This window comes from Eublepharis macularius, chromosome 3 (genome assembly GCF_028583425.1).
Source record: "Eublepharis macularius isolate TG4126 chromosome 3, MPM_Emac_v1.0, whole genome shotgun sequence".
NCBI classification, from domain to species: domain Eukaryota; kingdom Metazoa; phylum Chordata; class Lepidosauria; order Squamata; family Eublepharidae; genus Eublepharis; species Eublepharis macularius.
This window is the reverse complement of record NC_072792.1, coordinates 110894033-110913636: the sequence shown is the minus strand read 5'-3', so window position 1 is coordinate 110913636 and position 19604 is coordinate 110894033. Positions and strand designations below refer to the sequence as shown.

The 19604-nt window shown below is 44.4% G+C and overlaps 1 long non-coding RNA gene across 2 annotated transcripts in view; it reads left to right on the top strand.

Annotated features, from left to right (window-relative positions):
* Positions 1 to 12131: 12131 nt before the first annotated feature.
* LOC129325796 (uncharacterized) overlaps positions 12132 to 19604 on the top strand; it is a 70187-nt gene continuing 62714 nt past the window's right edge. For both annotated transcript variants that reach the window (XR_008596673.1, XR_008596674.1), the window contains exon 1: positions 12132 to 12403. This is a non-coding gene — a long non-coding RNA (uncharacterized LOC129325796). The remainder of the gene's footprint in view (positions 12404 to 19604) is intronic.

The window sequence follows — 19604 nt, the reverse complement described above, 5'->3', positions numbered from 1 at the left end:
AATTAAATACAGTCAGTGGGAATCATGTTTAACTCACTCTTTAATTAGGGCTGCTTTCTGATAATAACAAAGGACTCAATTCATGTTTCAAAGGCTGGAATGTTATACATTAAATAGAATCAGGAAATAGAAAAGTCATTTCTGATGCTATTGTTAAGTTGCTCTCTCTCCCGTAGTGAGGCCACTGAACCCCAGAAATAACACATTATGGCACAAGTGGAGAAAGAACCATCAATCATATGTATTTATTTTCTTGCTACATCATTACACATGGAATGGACTTAGATGCAAAGGACAATCCATATGATCCAGTTATCTCGTAAAAATTAGTGGAAATGCTATAGTATATATAAGTAGCAAATGACAACCAATGAAATTCAAGGTATGCTCAAATAATGAATAAATCAAATAAATTATCTGAATTCAGTCATAATTTGCAGGTTCTTTATAACTTGGAGAACATTCATTGAACAGAAGACGTTTCATAGAGAATATTTAATACAGACCTATAGAATGTTTTCTTTTGTATGACTTCTGGTCCACATAAGCCTGACTCAGGTCTTTACCCATCTTCTCTTAAACACACCATGGTGCTGTACATATGACATAAATATGCAGGGTATATATAGAAGGGAAGCAGGAGAAAGTATATTGGTTCTTCCTCTGTTCAAGAGCAGCCCTATTTGCTCTTATGCATGTGTATAAGTGTATACAAACTTTGCCCGCATAAGATACACACATTTTGGGAGCACTGATTCTCTCATGTACTTAATCACAGGGATGGAACCTACAGTATATAAGTAGTTTGTATGTTCACATGCACTGTTCCCACATGAGGCAAACACACATAAGGAGGGGGCAGGGACAGCACACTTAGTTGCATTAGGGGCAGGGTTATTGCATCAACTTCCCCTTGATATCTGTGCAGATTGGTCTTGTTTATAATGTGTCATGTACAGTGCTAGATTATGAAAACTGTGGGAAAGCAAAGTAAAACTTAGAGGATGGGCTGGAACAAAACTTTGACATTACTTTGCTATAGCAAAATAGAAAGAGTGGAAAGAGTGATTTATAATTCTAACAGAATAAACATGAATGTGGAGCTTCATTGGATTCTCCATTTGATTATCATTTAAAGAGAAACCACACTACTAAGAAATTTTTCTTGGCAATTGATTTCATTAGTTAGCTGTTATTAACATAAAGTATCCTGCTCTTACACCATGTGTGATATTTGACCTTTCAGTCTTGCTACAACTGTCTTGTGTCAGATAGATTTTTTTAAAAAAATACTAACACTAAACCTCTTGCCCACAGAGTTTGCTCATGATGATCTAGGTGTCGTGAAATTGTATTTTTCTTATCAAAAAGATATAGAAGAGTGGAGCTGCAACATTTCAATTAAATGTGAACCTTCAAGGTTTGCTTGGTGCCATGAATTTGATTTGTGAAAGCATTTTTAACTAACTGAAGAATATGCTTTAAGGCAATAAAACTAGAAGTTCTATCATATTTGACTGAGAACCTACTTCACACCTTTCCTTGCCTATCAATCACAACCCAACCAAAATATATGACAAAGAAATGGAAATAAGCTTCACTTTCACTGTTTCTATATCTAGCCCAAAGGCCCAGCCACTTTTGCTGTCTCCTTTGACATTTATTAAATTAACCTCGATATTTCTTTGCAGTGCGCTCTAATAAAAACAGAGCCCAAATTCTTTTATTTTATCTTATTTACTGCTGCTTTATAAATCATTTGAATTGCTGATATATGTCATTTGTTCAGGAAAATATTCACCATTACTATGTATGCATAATTAGAAGGTCATAAGAGGATAATTCCCTGGATATATTAGCATAGTCAGACAGGGTCGACTGCATGTGTCTCTGAGTTGCTGACCCATGGGACTAACTACTCACATTAGAAATTTAATTCTGAGGACTCGCCCACTTTTTTATATTCTGTGGTCTTACAAAGTCAAAGGTGGTACAAATGAATTTTGTGTTAATGTCAAGTTCCATATTTCTTGCTCATCTTGGATTGTAACTCGCTTGCAAAGTTCTGGTAAAAGAAATTAGCTGGGCATTGTACCATTTTATTATTTTTATTTTATATTATGTTTTTTATAGTCTACGTTTCTCACTAAGACTCAAGGTGGATTATACAGTGTAAATCAATATGCTGGGACATTAAACAAACAATACAATAGGGTATGGATTGCTGAAATTTGAAAACAAGTACAGATCCAAACACAGATATGAAACACTGCAGAAACAGGATCTAAGTAGTTTGATGTGACATATTAAACAATGAGGAAACTCCCAGTAGCATATCTACACTAACAGATAGTACCCAGTAGTATACTCTATAGTCTCTGTCCCTTTACCAAGAAATATGTCTTAGTCGTTTCTTATATCACAGGCTTATTCCATTAGTAAAAAGTGCTCCTGAATAATTCAGATCTTCATAGTTCGTGGAAAATCAAGAGAGTGGGAGCTTTCCTAAGTTCTTCAGGCAGGCAATTCCATAAGGTGGGATACCACAGAGAAAGCATGTGTATGGGCAGCTGCTGATTTACCCCTTTGCACTGTGGTATATGCAGAAGGCCCTTTTCAGATGAGCAAAACTGCCATGATGGAGCATAAGAAGTAAGGTGGTCCCATAGATATGAGGGGTCAAGTCCATGAAGGGGTTTTTATATGATAGCCAAAACCTTGAAATGATGCATTGCCAATGCAGTAACTGCAGAATGGAAGTAATATGGATACTCTGCCTAGCTCCTGATGATAATTTTGCTGTGGCGTTTTGTATCAGCTGGAATCTCCAAGCAGACTCGAGGGGAGACCTAAGTAAAGTGTGTTACGTAGGCTAGCCTCAGGCTAGCCATGGCATGAATTCAGGTGGCCAAATTGGGCTTGTCAAGATAGGAAGCTATTTTCCAGGCTAGTCCGAGTAGAGAGAAGGCCTTTTTGCAGTGGTATTTACTTCTTTCTCTAGCAGATTACTGGATCCAGTATAACTCTTGGGCTATTAATCAAGTCAGCCAGTATCAACTGAATCCCATCAAAAGTTGGAAGCACAATGTTCTTCAAGATCTCTGCTTTCCCAACCAGCATCACTTCTGTCTTGTCTGGGTTCAGTTTTAATTTGTTTGCTTTCAGCCATTTGACCACCGCTGTCAGGCAGCAACTTAGGACCTCTATTGTACCATCAGGAAATATAGACAGTGTGATATGGATATGGGTATCATCCAGGTCCGTAGCTATAAATTATTTCTCGTAAATGCTTTCTCCTAAAGGCTTTACATAGAGATTGAATAACATGGAGGATAAGATCACACTGTGTGGAACCCCACAAAATAAATCTCACCCTGAGGATCCTGGTCACTAACAGCAACTCTTTGAGTCCATTCCATAAGGAATGATCTAAAATAGTCCAAGGCACATCTCTTGATACCCACTTCTGCTTCCAAATGCCTCAACAGGATGGCATGTATACATATCAAAGGCTACAGATAGGTCCAGGGGGAGCAACAAAGAAGCAAGACCTGTGTCTATGTTCAGGAAAACCTCATCAAATAAAGCTACTAGAACCCTCTCCACTGTATAGCCTGGCCTGAAACCATATTGAAAAGGGTCCAGAGCACTAGAATTATCTAAGAAGATCTGGTGTTTGACAGTGACTGCTCTCTCAATCACTTTGCCAGAAAGGGCATACTAGAGAGTGGTTGATAACTGGCCACATTTTTTTGTCTAGGGATGGTTTGACCAGATAGTTATATCTTCATAGCATATCTTCCATCTCAACTGTGACCTTGGTATCCAAGTCACTGTGTATTTGAGCTACATTGTAAAGTTCATGATCAAGAGGCTTCCTGAGCAGGTAGGTTTACTTCTACTGAGGGTTTGAGAAATCTGTGGATTAATTGTTGCAATAACTAATAAAGTGTGGCCCTTAGCCCTTCCAATTTCATGCTATTTTATTCTAGAGTGTGGAGGTAATTAAAACCAAATAAAATCAACAGGACAAGTAAATTCTTGCTATTTTAAACTCAAAAACAAACAGAAAATCATGGGAATTCCACTGAATTAACTTTTTCCAAGAAATTGTATGACAGTTGGTCCACAGACAAGTATCACTAAACAGTAAATCTGGATATCATAACAGTGGTTATTATTCAAACTGTCATTTTCCACTTCTGCTGGGTAAATGGGGTAGGGTAATTGTTCCCACTTGTGCTCTCTCTTCTGCTCTCTCTTCTGCTCTTGCAATGCTCTATATGATTCCTGGAAGCCCCCTCAACCACAAGATCAATGTTTCAGGGAGCACAACAAGATGCAGTGCAAGAAAGGAAATTTCCACTACATATGGTTAGATTATATACGCCATTGTATAGCATAACTGATACAGCTTGTTACACGGTAAGCCTTTTCAGTAAACCAACATTCATACTGCGGAATTGGAAGAGTTTGTATTATAAACATATAAAGCCAACTTATACCATCTAAGTCAGTATACTAGACACTGACTGGCAACAGCTCTCTAGGGCCTCAGGCATAGACAAGCACCTGTGCTGTTAGAGGAGGAGTGGAATTGTCACTGATTCCTCCATTAGACTGTGGACCTCCACAATTCTGTGACCCTTTTGGACCAGCATTTCAGAATACTCTATAAACTTTAGTATGAAATGGAGAAAGTTTCATTTCCTCTTTAACTGGAGGGTTCAATCAAAACATGTTCTCCAGCACAAGGCTACAATTCCTGCCAAATATGCTATTCAGCAATTGACAGTCAAATACAGGCAAAGCATTAAGTTAATTTTCCTTTCTTCCTTGAACTTACACTAACATTCATTACTGGACTTGTATTTTAGAATGGCATATTGGAAAAATAACTATGTAAGAACCATTTATTCAACATTCTGTGAACAAACAAGTAAAAGTAGTGGTCATAAACAATTTCAGTTATTCTGCAGTCTGCCTCTTTATCCAAAGAAAGCATCCTTTCATTAGCTTGGCTATTACTTATAACCTTGACTTGTTTCCAAATGGTTTTCTAACTAAATTCAGCTTGCCAACATCTAGTTTTTCAAATAATGAATTCAAAACATAATAGAAAATAAATAAATGGAAATAAATGAATGAAAAGGTAATAGAAATGAATTAAAAAGAGACAATTCCAAATACTTGCATGTCCCCCTGATGCTGAAGAGAGATGGTGCAAGAGGGAGAACTAGAAAAAATATATCAAGGTTCCCTGGAGCCACCGTCTCTCTCTGGAGCACAGGGTGCATGCCCAAAGCCCAGTGACCCTTTTAGACAGAACTTACAAAAATGACAATGAGAGACTGTTCTGATTATTGCCACCAGTCCCTTTGTCTATCTCCAGGCACTGGAGTAAAGGGACAAATCTCCAAGCCTATCAGGGAGTTAAAACAAAAAGTCTACCATGCAAGGCTGGCTTGCAAGCAGAGTTCTTGGAACAAAGTCCAAGAAGTACACTAAGTGGATTCAACAGAAGGATCACGACTTTGAGGTTTCAGAGTCAAGAACCACAACAGAAGAAAAATATAATTATTTATTTAAGGTGCAAAGATATGCAAAATAGACAAGACAGACTGCAGGGAATAAAATATCAAAACCTACAGCATGTAAGCTCTAACTATACATACCACAGTATTTCCAGCAGGCGAAACAGGAGTTAGGCAGTTGTACAAATATCAGAGTCTTTTTCAAAGAGGCACAAAAATCTTCAGTTATTCATAGCAAAGCAGAAAGATGGTTGCATAGGAACTTGCATCTTAGAGAATCTGAGCCAGAGTGGAAGCCATAGGAAGGTTACTTCTTAAGAAGCTGAAACCAAACTAAAGCCCAATAGCTCCATGTTGGTTAGCTATTTTTATGCATTTTGAGAACTTAAGTGGCTTAGTCCTGTTATCCAATTAGGAGCCCAAAAGCTTATGTCACCATTGCTAGGTGTGTACGCAAGGAGGCAGGAATAAGTCTGAATCTGCAGCTTTCGGTACCACCTCCATCTCTCACAGGGGCAAATGTGCTGGTTGTTCAAGAATGTTAATTGGCTCAGGAAAAACAATACCATGGACGCTCTGCTAATGAGCTAACACATTATCTTATATCCAAGGTTACTGTGTATCAAGAGCTTCTGAACCTCTGCAACTTTCTCAGGCAAGTTTCCCAGAGAGACCTCTGAACCTTGACCAAAATTTTAGAAGCATGGCTACAGTTTGAATCAGAAAAGAGCCATTTTCTTCACACATGTGCAGTATGCAATTAATATGACCAGCATCTGCAAAATAACTGTATTCAATGGATCAAAATCTCAGCTTTCACTGGGACTCTTTTCTAGGGCACTAGGAATGATGCCATATTTTATAGTACAGGATTTAAAAAACCCTTTGGTTTTGTGAGTTTCTACAATAAGAGATGAATGATCTTGCAGAAAGTATTGGGAGGCTTCCAAATAGAGGTGGGCATGAACAGCAATACGAACGAAAAAATGTCACGAACAGCCCTATCGGTTGATCGCAAGCAAGCTGTTCATGAGGAGCAATTTTAAACAAACAAGTGGTCGTTTCAAGTCCCGTTCGTTGCATTCGTCTGCTATTCGTGAAGCCAGACAGTCAGGTGCCCTCAATCAATTCCCTTGGAAATGGAGGCAGGGACTACCTGAACTCTGTCTGCACTCCTTCTGTTTCCCTGGAAACCCTAATCTAAGACCAGTTTAGCTTGATGGGCAGGTCTTCCTTCCAAGGGTCGAGCTCCAAATTGGTTACATGAGAGAAAAGACCAGGGGGGAGGGGGTGTTCTGTAGCCTTGGGAACTCCAATCTCATCCCTGCGAACCCTGTTAGGCAGTTCTGACTGCCAACCACAGACCACATGCTTTGCTCTATGGGACCTCTGGTAATAAAAGGAAGAGTGCTCCAAGCTCTGGCTTACAGTTTTAGCAGGAAGTGGAGTGGGAGAGAGCTGTTGCTAGCATTTTGGGAGAGAAACGGGGAGAGTGCATTGGAGCTTGAATTTTTTTTGTGTGTGGTGGGATAGGGATCTATCTCCTCTGGTTCCAGGGCTGCTGCCAGGCCCTGGGGCCAAGCTCAATGGGCACCTCAGTTGAGGGCTCACAGTGACAATTATTAGTGCCTGATCTGGTCAGGTATCTGGGAGTGCTGGGCTAGGGCTCTAGCCCCTCCCTCTGGTTCCAGGGCTGCTGCCAGGCCCTTAAGTCAAGATCAGTGGGTACCTTGGCTGAGGGCTCACAGTGTTCTCTCCTTTTCTTTCCTCCTTAATTCTTGTTTGCTGACACAATGAGGCTTCAGGTTGGGGCCAAGGGTGGTCATGGGGGAAAGTGCAAAGATTGTCGTGGTTGCCCTGTGGGAAGCAGTACTGGGCAGGGCTCGGGGGCAGCAGAAACATCCAGTGGGGAGAGAAAGAAGGCTAACAGCTCTTCCGACCAGGGATAAGTGGGAGGGTCAATGGAATCCACCCCAAGCAAAAAGCCTTGCCCCAAGGCTGCTGCTGGTGGGAACGAAATGGTCAGGCAGGCCGTCCTTGAGGAGGTTGTTCCCTCGGGGTCAGGGATAGTGCCGGTGGAAAGGGTGAGGTCGAGGGCTCAGGAGGCAGGCATTCACATCATGGCAGAGAAGATTGCCCTACAAGAATTCCCCCTATCCATCGTGGAAGGCGTGGGCTTCCGCAGGCTGCTTCAGCATTTCGTCCCATGGTTCTCCATACTGTCATGGCATACTGTTGGCCATTGAGTCCTGCCTGCCCTCTAACAGTCTGTGCGAGACATGGTGCTCAGGGAGCTGTCGGCTGCCAAAGGCCATACCGTACACTTCACGGCAGACCTCTGGAGTGGCTGCCATCATGGCTACCTTGAGCAACAATGGGAGTTCCACCGGTACTGAAGACAAAACTCACTAACACACAACCGGGGAATACAATGTTAAACTATAAACAGTATATACTATTTTATATTATGCAAAGTGCCAAGTGCAAAAATGTGCAATAATTACATAAATATAAATACATGCAATAAATACTGTGTCCAAAGTCTGTCAGTCCAATATTGTAAAATTCAATAAGCTCTAATGAGCAGTCCAATGTACTGAGAGCGGAGTACTAGGAGACGCGTCTGAAGATAGGTGTGATGGTAGGTGGTCTACAGTCCAAGGTTGGAACAAAGATGCCAAAGGGTAATATGCCCTTTGTTCCAACCTTGGACTGTAGACTGTAGACCACCTACCATCACACCTATCTGCTCATTAGAGCTTATTGAATTTTACAATATTGGACTGACAGACTTCAGACACAGTATTTATTGCATGTATTTATATTTATGTAATTATTGCACATTTTTGCACTTGGCACTTTGCATAATATAAAATAGTATATACTGTTTATAGTTTAACATTGTATTCCCCGGTTGTGTGTTAGTGAGTTTTATAACGGCTACCTTGGCAACACTGCCCACTGGTGGCAACTAGAGGACCTCCGCCACCCCAGGCCAAGAACTGGCACCCCAAAACAGTTGACATGCTTGACACTGGGCTACAAGGTAGTTCTTCTCCAGGCCTGGGGGATGGATGATGTTCATACTGGGAAGAACATCACCACCACGATAAAGGTGGCTCTGAGGGAGTGGACGGCTGGGGGAAAGGGTTTGTTCATGGCTTCATGGTGACGGTCGCGGGAAGCAACATGTTGTCAGCCCTGAAAGAGGCATCCTTCCTGGGCCTGGTGTGCATGGCGCACAAACTGCACCTGGTCATGAGGGATATTCTCAGGCTAGGTAGTAAGCCGAGAGACAGCTGGGATGAGGGAACTTTGTGGATGCGCAAACTGCTGGACAGCTGCCGGCGCATCACTTCCCACTTCTCCCACAACATCAACTCTTCTCCTGTGAGCTGCTACAGAGGCAGGGAGAGGGGGGACCCCAAGCACCATCTCTATCAGGACCTGCCCACCCTCTGGAACTCCACCTACAACATGATACGTCATCTGGTGGAACAGAAGGGCCCATTACAGGACATCCTGTCATTGCTGGACATTCTGCTGAAGGGAGAGGAGCTCAGCCTCAGCTCCGTGGAATGGAGAGTCCTTGCCCAGATGTCTGGGTTGTTGAAACTCTTTAAGGAGGCCACCGAGCTCTTGTGCTTGTACGAGGCCAGCCTGGGTCAGGTCATCCCCCGATCCACGGACTCAATCAGTTTCTGGCATGAGCAAGAGCTGCTCCCCAGGGTCAGGGACTTTGTGAGGAGGATACAGGCAGGCGTGGCCAAGCACTTGCATCCTCTGTGCCATGAGGTGCTGTACCACACAGCCTCCCTCTGTGACCCCTGTATCAAGGGCAGCATCGCCATGTGTGGTGGGGGAGATGCAGCACTGGAAAAAGGAGCTATGCAAAGCGGTGCTCCATTTCCAGGCAGAGAAGAGAGGACGGAGGGAACTGGGCAGGGGCGAGGCGCAGGCGGTGGAGAAGGCAGAGGAAGGGGAGGGGGAGGAGGTGGGAAGTGAGCCACGGCAGGAGAGACCCACCCTAATAGGCCCACTCAATCTCTGTGCCTCTTCGGTGGGCTGTGTGGTTGGCCGCAGCACAGTGGGCTCATCTCTTGCTGTGGAGGACTCGGCAGGAACCATGGTGTGAGAGTACCTTGCGGAGCCCGCGGAGCCCTCCCAGTCCAACCTGTTAGAGTATTGGGTTTGTAAATCTGCCCGATGGCCTGACCTGTCCATGGTGGCAACCAACATCCTGTCCTGCCCTCCCACCAGCGTGCAGAGCGAGTGGGTGTTCTACCACCTGGGAGACCTCTTCCGTCCTCACCGCGCATGTCTGCACCCGGGCCTGGTGGATATGTTGACCTTTGTTAAGATCAACCTCCACCTGCTTAGATATCCCTCCCTGGACCTGGACCTACCTAGGCTCTGAGCCACCCCAGTGTACTGTGGTTCTAATCTGGGCAAAGCTCCTCTGCAGCAGCCTCAAGATCTCTGGCTCACTGAATGGCTCTGGGGTAAAGCTACTTACTACTATTATCTGTCCCGTGGTTGCTCAGGTCCGGTTTTTGTGAGTGGTGGTGTCGTGCTCTAGCCCCCCCCCCCTCAGTTCCTGGGGCTGCTTCCATGCCAGGTTCCAAGCTCAGTGGGTATCTTGGATGAGGGGTCACACTGGTTATTATTGGTGCCTGTCCTGCCTGCACAGGAAAGGTGTCTCTGAGTGGTGGGGTACCACTCTAGCCCCTCTCAGTTATTGGGGCTGCTCCAAGGACCAGAGCCGAACTCAGTGGGTTTCTCAGATGATGGCTCACAAATGTTTGGGTCTTCCTGGTCCTGCTCCGCAATGCAGCTGGTAACCCTTTGTCCTCCTCTCCCTGGCAAGTTCCTGGTCCCTCTTTTGACCTCTCCCTCTCTGGATGGAACCACTATGACTCTTCCCAATGACTTGTTCTGCCCATCCCGTCCTCTCCCAGACAAGTTCCTGGTCCTTCTTTCAACTTCTCCCTCTCTGGAACCACTATGACCCTTCCCAACAACTTGTCCTGCCCATCCCGTCCTTTCCGTGAAGGCAGGAAGGTGGGTGATGTCTGCAGCCACCGCTTCTGGGCACGAGGGACACCTCAGCTGCTGTTGCACATATGGTTGTACAATACAGTGCCCCGTATCCAGGGCACCTGCTGTCCCCTCTGAGCAGGGGGGAATGGGTACCATGACTTCCGTCTTTTCTGCAAAGGCAGGAAGATGGGTGCTGTCTGCTGCTGCTGCTCCTTTTAGGCATGAGGGTCAACTTAGGAGCTGTTGCACATATGGTTGTACAGCACGGTGTCCCCTATCCATGGCACCTGCTGTCCTCCTCTGAGCAGGGGGGAATGGGTCCCGCAACTCCCATTGTTTCCACAAAGGCAGGAAGGGCTCACACTGGTTATTATTAGTGCCTGTCATGCCTGCTCAGGTAAGGTGTCTCTGAGTGGTGTGGAACCGCTGTATCCCCCATCAGTTCTCAGGGCTGCTTCCACGGCTGGTAGCCCTTTGTCCTCTCCCTGACAAGTTCCCAGTCCCTCTTTCAACCTCTCCCTCTCTGGACGGAACCACTCTGACCCTTGCCAAATACCTCTCCTGTCCTGCCCATCCCATCCTTTCCATGAAGGCAGGAAGGAGAGTCTTCCCAATCCTGCCCCACAATGCAACTGGTAACTCTTTGTCCTCCTCTCTCTGACAAGTTCCTGGTCACTCTTTCAGCCTCTCCCTCTTTGGAACCACTCTGACCCTTGCCAATGACCTCTCCTCTCCTGCCCATCCCGTTCTTTCTGTAAAGGTAGAAAGATGGGTCATGTCAGCTGCCGCCCCTTTTGGGCATGGGGGACAGTTCAGGAGCTGTTGCATATATGGTTGTACAGCACTGTGCCAACTATCAACAGCACCAGTTGTCCCCTCTGAGCAGAGGGGAATGGGTCCCGCGACTCCTGTCTTTTCTGTGAAGGCAGGAAGGTGGATGATGTTGGCAGCAGCCTCCACTTCGACACAGGAGGGGCAGACACTTGTCTCCAACAGCAGTCTGTGCATTCCTTCAAGGTGGATCCCATCATCCATCTGGAATTAAAGAAGTGGGTAGGTGTTTTGAGAAAAGTGAGCATGCAGGTCCCTGGAATGGTAGACCCTTAACTGAAGAACATTAGAGGGAGTAAATTACAGAATCAGACATGAAACATATCAGCCATTCAGAGAATCAGAGAATCATGAAACAAACAGCTCTGAAAAATAGAAAAACAAGTACTATAGTATTAGAAAGGTGAATATGTGTATCCGTCTGTCTGTCTGTCTGTCACAGGCATAACTCTTCACAAGATAAAATGCTCAGTATTTCAAAATTGGCCATTGGCCAACATCTTCAGGATAATCATGGGAGTTGCAAAACCAAAAATAAAGAGGACAGGAACATCCTAGTCCAGATAATCTCTAGAACACCGGTTTGCTATTTGCAATGGAGGTAATGATTTACACTCTAGAAATCAGAAAGGTGGAGGCAGCACAAACCGGAAGTATGGAGAATTTCCCCTCCTTTATACAATAAAGGTAATTTGCTTAATGCCTCTGAACTACTCTTCAGAAAGGACTCCATTCTCTTTTAATCAACAGTTGTTCTGGCAACCACTGATGCACTTTCAGGCATCTGTTTTTACAGATTTATCAGGAAGCACAAAGTCTTCCTGATAGGGTTGCCAGATTGCATTAAAAATGAAACCAGCTTCTGGAATTTTTTGCGTGCATGCTCTTGGGCCCAGCATGATGATGTCACTCTGGAGTGACAGATGGGCAAGTTAGCCTGCCACTTCCTAGACATGTGAGAGGAGCCTGGGCCAACTGGTTGCTCCTGCAGCGCTCAGGTAGGTGAGTGTGCCTACTGCTTCCCAGGTGTGTGGGAGGAGGCTGGACACTTCTCTGGTGCACTGGTGGGCCTGTTGCTTCCCAAGCAGGTAAGCAAGCCTGCAACTTCTCAAGCAGACAGGAAGAGGCTGAGCCAACTAGTCGCTCCTACAGTGCTCAGGCAGGTGAGCAGATGGAACTAGGGGGGAGGTGGCACAGGTTGTGCAGGAGGCTAGGTGGGCCAACCACCCACTCCCCCAGGACAGTATAGGGCAGTGGGCAGAGATGATGCCTGGTACTGCTGCCTGCTGCTTCAGGCCAGTAGCCAGCCACTCCTCCCCCATGCACAAAAATACCAGACATTTATATGTTCCGTATTTTAACCACTTTCCCCCAGACAGTCCAATTAAAAAATGAATGGTCCAGGGGGAAACTAGACACTTGGCAATACTATTCCTGAAAGCTGAAGCAGCTACACAGACAATGAAGAAAATGGCTGTATGTATGGTTTATAAAGGAAACAAAAATACCTAACACATCTGATGAAGACAGCTGTGGCTCTCAAAAGCTTACGCTACAATAAAGTTGGTTAGCCTTAAAGGTGCTACCGGATTCTACTATTTTTCTACTACAGACTAATATGGCTAACTCCTCTGGAAAAATGCCTAAGGCATACACATTTTCCTACAGCTGCAATTACCATTAAGTATGTCAACTGCTGACCAGCCAATTTGCTACATTGGTAGAAAGACAGCAAAAGCTAATATTTGACAAGTCAGTGTATAGACTTATAGTATCAGATGGCTTTGTTTGTATCATGTTTCACAAGACTGCATGAGAAGCTTTAGACTACACAATGCCGTGTTTGCTATGAAATAACTATGGGAGGAGTCACCATTGTATTTTTTTATTATCTAGATACTTTGACAAACACTTCCTGCTATATTCAGTGAGGAAGTAAAGCAGATGAGCTTCAGGCCTGCATTAAATCATCATATGTTTAGAACAGTATCCAGTATCTCTGCTTGAGAGTACAACTAATTAAAATCCAAATGCAGCATGTTTTTACATGCAAGTGTTTAATTTCTTTTAAAGAATAATTACTGATTGTAAAACAAAAGGTATTTAAAAACATATCATTATAGGAAAACAAATAGGGACAAATGATGCCTTCAGAATTAACCTATGGAGAACACAGGGATACCGCCCCAATGAAATAATACTGTAAGCACACTGAGCTATGAGGTTGGTGAGTTCCCTAGTGGGAACTCAAAGCAGCTTGCATCATTCTCCTCTCAATTTTTTTCCTCACAACAATGTGTACGGTAGGTTAGTACAAGAGTATGTGACTTGCCTAAGGTCACTCAGAAAGCTTCCATGGCAGAGTGGGGAATTGAACATGGATCACCTAGATCTAGCCAGTACTCCATACTGAAGTTTCAGGAAATGTAACTGAAATAGTATAATAAATAATATAATAAATTACAATAGTAATAAATTACAATACATAATAGTAAGAGGAAGAGGAAGAGGAAGAGGAAGAGGAAGAGGAAGAGGAAGAGGAGGAAGAAGAAGAAGAAGAAGAAGTACAGCTTCCCTGAAAGAAATAGAGGCTTGAGGAAAGTACAAGTCTAAACACTCAAACATTTCCCTCCTCCCTAACCCACCAGTTTTGAGCGGGAAGAAGTCTGGGAACTTTTGCTGGAGTTTATACATCAGCTAGACAAGACAGAAAGAAACAGTAACATTTCAGATGCTACAAGGTCATTTTGGTGAACTTCAAAGAAAGAGATTACCCAGCTGTGTTCTCAGGCTGGGAGAGGGAGAAATGAAAGTGATGCATATAGCATTTGCAATATGAAATGAAAACACAGTATTAGCAATTAGCATCCCCTAGAACAATGACATAGATGTAGGGGTTACAGACATGACATTCTGCCCCCCTAAAGATGGCCCCTCTCCTTAAGGAACAGGTTTGTCAGGATAACGTTTATGGAAGTTTGAAATCAGTCTGGGTGCATTCATATGGGACTGCTCTACCCATTCCCTGTACAATTCATCAAAGTCGATCCACCTGACCAGGTAGAAGAGCTTGTTGTGCTTAATTTTAGTGTCTAGGATTCCTTCCACTTCATAGTGAATATGTTCATTCACTAGCATTGGATATGGGGGGCCCCTTTCTGGATGCCACGGATCAGGTGGGGGAGTCCTTTTTAAAAGACTGAAGTGGAACACTGGGTGGATTTGTTTTAAGTTCTTTGGAAGTTCAATTTCTACAGTCACATCACTGATTATCTTCTTTACAGGAAAAGGGCCTAGATATCTCCATCCGAGCTTTTTACTAGGTTGCTCCCCTTCTATGTTTTTGGTGGAGATGTATACAACATCTCCTGGTTTTAGTTCCTATTGCTCTGAGTGCTTTTTGTCATCAAATTTTTAATAATCCTCTTTGGCTTTGTCCAAAGTCTTTTGAATGATTCCCCATTGGGAAGTTAAATTAGTCCACCATTCCTCCAGGTCTCCTCCCTGTGAGAAGTCAGGGGTTGTGGAGAAAGGCAAGGTGTTTCCTTCATATCCATATACTATTTTAAATGGTGTGGCACCTGTTGAGGAATGTATTGAGTTGTTATACGCATATTCGGCAAAATCAAGAAAATCCAACCAACCATCTTGTTGGTAGTTAATGTAGCATCTTAGAAACTGTTCAAGCACTTGATTTGTGCATTCGGATTGTCCATCGCTTTGGGGATGATAGGCGGAGCTAATTCCTTGTTCAATCCCTGCTAGTTTAAGGAGCTCCCGCCAGAAGTTGGAAATGAACTGTGGACCTTTGTCAGATATTACCTTGTTAGGAAATGAGTGTAGTTTTACTGTATGCTTCAGGAACAGGCTGGCTAGTTTCTTAGCTGTAGGAATTGTAGTATAAGGAATAAAATGAGCCTGTTTTGAAAGAGATCCACCACTACTAAAATGACTGTGTGTCCTTTTGAGGGGGGAAGATCAGTAATAAAGTCCATTGAAATCACAGCCCATGGTCTAGGAGGAGTTTCCAATGGTTGTAAGAGTCCAAGAGGTTTCCACTTCCTTGATTTTCCCATTATACACACTGGGCAGGAGGATATGTATTGAGATATATCCTTTCTCATTGCTGGGCACAAAAATTGTCTTTGTACTAAGTGTAATGTTTTGAGATATCCAAACTGTCTAGCAGTTTTTCATCATGACATTGGTGCAAGATTTCCTTTCTTAAGCTGATTGGGATATAAAGTTTGCTTCTGTTGTACCAGTGGCCATCCCCCTCCTGTTTCAGTTAGGCTTTGGGCACATATTCCCCCTCCTTTGCAGTTTCCACTTTTACTCTCTCTCCCCACTCTGAGAGATCAGGTTTCGGGCTGCTCTGCATTTTTGCAGCTTGGCTATATGTTGTCATCGCTCCTCCCAATTGAGCTCGTGAGAAAACTGTATCAATTATCTCCTCCCTCTTGCTGTCATGTTGGGGCATGCGCAAAAGGGTATCCACTAAGAAATTCGACCGCCCAGCGAGGTATTTCAATGTGAAGTTGAATTTAGAGAAGAATTCCACCCACCTTAATTATTTGGCATTCAGCCTCCAGGGGTGCGTAGTGCCTCTAAGTTTTTATGATCAGTCCATACTTCAAAAGGCACTTTAGCCCCCTGTCTCCAGGTTTCAAGGGCTAGTTTTACGCAAACAATTCTTTTTCCCACACGCTCCAATTGCATTCAGTCTCAGAGAAATGTATGCGCAGGGGTGCAGTTTCCCCTCATCATTGGACTGTAAGAGCACTCCACCCACTGCCATGTCGCTAGCATCTACTTGGAGTACGAATTTTCGGTTATCATCAGGGTGCTGTAGAACCGGTTCAGAAATAAACAGCTTTTTTAGGTTCTCAAAAGCCTCTTGGCACTATGCCGTCCAATTAAATTTAGTACTAGGGTTTTTTTTCCTTGCAGCCCTTTCCCCTTCGTTTTTAACAAGTCTGTTAAGGGGAGGGCAATTTGAGCAAAGCTCTTTATGAAGGGTCTGTAAAAGTTAGCAAACCCTAGAAACGACTGCAATTGTCTCCTTGTTTGGGGGGCCTCCCAACCCACTACAGCTTGGATTTTTGCCGGGTCCATTTTCAGTCCTTGATGAGAGATTCAGTACCCCAAAAATTCCAGCTCTTCTTTATGAAATTCACATTTAGACAATTTCACTGGCAGTTTGTGTTTCTTTAGAGCGGTCAGTACCTTTCTGACTAATTCCACATGTGATTCTTTATCAGCAGAATAAATCAACACGTCATCCAGATAAGCAACTACACCTTTGTACAGGTATTCATGCAGCACCTCATTGATTAGCTTCATGAACACACCTGGCGCCCCCTGTAGGCCAAAAGGCATGATGAGGTATTTGAACTGGCCTGGGTGGGGGTATTGAATGCGGTCTTCCACTCGTCCCCCTCCCTTATACTCACTCGGAAATAAGCATCTTTTAAGTCCAGTTTTGAAAAGATTTTACCTTGCACCACCATACTGAGCAAATCTCTAATCAAGGGAAGAGGGTATGCATTTGACATAGATACAGCATTTATTCCTCGGTAATCAGTGCACAGTCTCAACCCTCCATCCTTTTTTTCCCGAAACAACACAGGCACCGCATGGGCAGAGCTAGTGGGGTGGATGAATCCCCTCTCCAAGCTTTTATCAATGAACTCTCTGAGTTCTTTTCTTTCAGCTGCGCTCATTGAGTACAATTTACCTTTAAGCAACTTTCCCCCTGGAATAAGTTCAATAGCACAGTGGTTTTTCTATGGGGGGAGCTCATTAGCTTCTTTTTAATCAAACACTTGTTTCAAATCTTGGTACTCAGAGGGAATGACTCCTTCCTCTTCTGTGGTTAACAGTACAGTCTCTAATGAGGAGGGTGCCTCCTTACCCCACACTTTAGTCCATGCATGCTTTGCACAGTGATCACCTTTAAAGACCACCATCCTGGTGGACCATTTGATGTACAGGTCATGATCCCATAGCCACCAACTTACCAGTACCAAGGGGTATTTGGCTACATCACTGAGTATATGTGTCCAATTCTCCCAATGGTCTCCCATGCCCGTAGGAGTGGGTGCTGTTTTATGCTGTGTGGGGTGCATATTAGACTCATTTTTTCCCCAAATACTATAGGGTCTTTGAGTTCGGTTATTTCTAAGCCCAGTCCATTAACTAAAGCTGGCGGTATTAAATCCCATGAACATCTGGAGTCTATTAAAGCTTGCACCTGCACATGGGTTCCCTTTTTCGGATTTAATAATGTCACGGGCAGAAACAGTATGGCCCCTCTTTCTGACCTTTGGTGGTTCATATTACTTTTGAACCTGCTGATGGGGCCTTTTTATGGCAGGTCTGTCTCGTTTCTCAACAGCGAGGTGGAATGCTCCTCTGCTTCTTTTTGTGTGGGTTCCTCGGTATATCCAGGGCCCTCATCGGCATCCAAGCTGGTCTCTGGTTTCCCATGTTTCACACTCCGGGTCCGACCCGGTGGTTTAGGGGGGCCTGCAGGTTTGGTTAAGGCTTGGCTCTTTCCCCCCTGCGCCGGCTTTCCGGGGCATTGTGCTGCAAAATGTCCCATGCCCCCACAATTTAGACATAGTCCCTGTCTCCATCATGCTTCTCTTCTAAGCACTGAGATAGGGGCTTTTGAACCCAGCAGGATGTGATTCCTGTCTGCAGTGGTGGGTCTCCTTGTCCCTGCCTGATGTTGCATTCTTACTGCAGATCACTGCAGTTGCCAGGTCTTCCTTTTATTAGCTTCAGCAGGCCAGGCAGCTTGCCCCTTATTTGTCTCCCCATGACTTGACTACAGAGGTCCAAGCAATGGTCACCTCTAGGTTGGATTACTGTAACGTGCTCTATGCTGGGCTTCCCATGGGCCTGATCCGGTGGTTACAGCTGGTACAGAATGCAGCAGCACGGGCCATTGCTGGAGCACCGGTGTGGGAGCATATTACACCGGTGCTACGCCAGCTGCATTGGCTGCCAGTGGAGTACCGAATCAGGTTCAAGGTTTCGGTGTTAACCTACAAAGCCCTACACGGACTGGGACCGATACATCTGAGGGACCGTCTCTCACCATATGAGCCCCGGAGGACTCTCCGCTCTGGTGGAAAACATCTTCTAAGTGTCCCTGGCCCTAGGGAGGCCTGCCTGGTGTCGACCAGGGCCAGGGCCTTTTCGGTCCTGGCCCCGACCTGGTGGAATGCTCAGTCTTGCGAGACAAGGGCCCGGCAAGATTTGCTTGCATTTCGCTGGGCCTGTAAGACAGAGCTATTCTGCCAGGCATATGGCTGGCACCAGGCAGTGCCCCCCTCCCATGAAGGGGGGGGGGTTAAACCATTGCCCCTATGCGAACACAGAGGCATGTATGAACCACTATGCAGCATGAACTGTAATATTTAATGTTTTTAAATGTTTTAAATGTATTATTTAATGTTTTTAAATGTTTTTAATGGTGTTTGTATTTGTTATCCGCCCTGAGCCTGAGAAAGCAGGGAGGGCGGAATATAAATATAATAAATTAAATTAAATTAAAATTAAATTACAAGCTTCACTACTTGGGTTCTATTTTAAACCTCACATGCTAGTTGGATCCACCCCAACAAAGTTTGTGGATCATCTTGCATTAATGCATGGTCTAGTAAATCAGCACTTAGACCATTTTGAAAGAGTTCAATTTTTACTCCTTCATGATAGTTCTGAGTTTTGGTTGCTAATTGCCTGAATTCGGCAGCATATTCTCTTATGGGTCTGGGCCCCTGTCTTAAGGTTCTGAGCTTTGTTTGAGCCCTTTCCCCCTCTACTGGGTCTTCAAATTGGGCTTGTAGCACATATATGAAGGCATTTAAGTCATACAGTTCTGGTGTCCCCATGTTATGCAAGGTTACATACCATTCAGCTGCTGCCCCTTCCAGTCAAGATCCTAGATGGTTTACTCAACTGTGCTCTGAAGGAAACAAATGCCCCCAGTCCCAAAAAAACTCAATGGCTTGTACTATAAAAAACCCCAAGTTTTTGGGGTTTCCATCAAACGTGGCTTCCAATTTGAACCAACCCTGCGGCAACCCCCCTGCAAGAGCTCCTGCTCCCTGGTGCCCCACCACCTGGTGGATTGGGGCCATTCCAAAGGGGGGTGGTTGAAGTGTCCCAGCACCATATAAGGTATCTGGT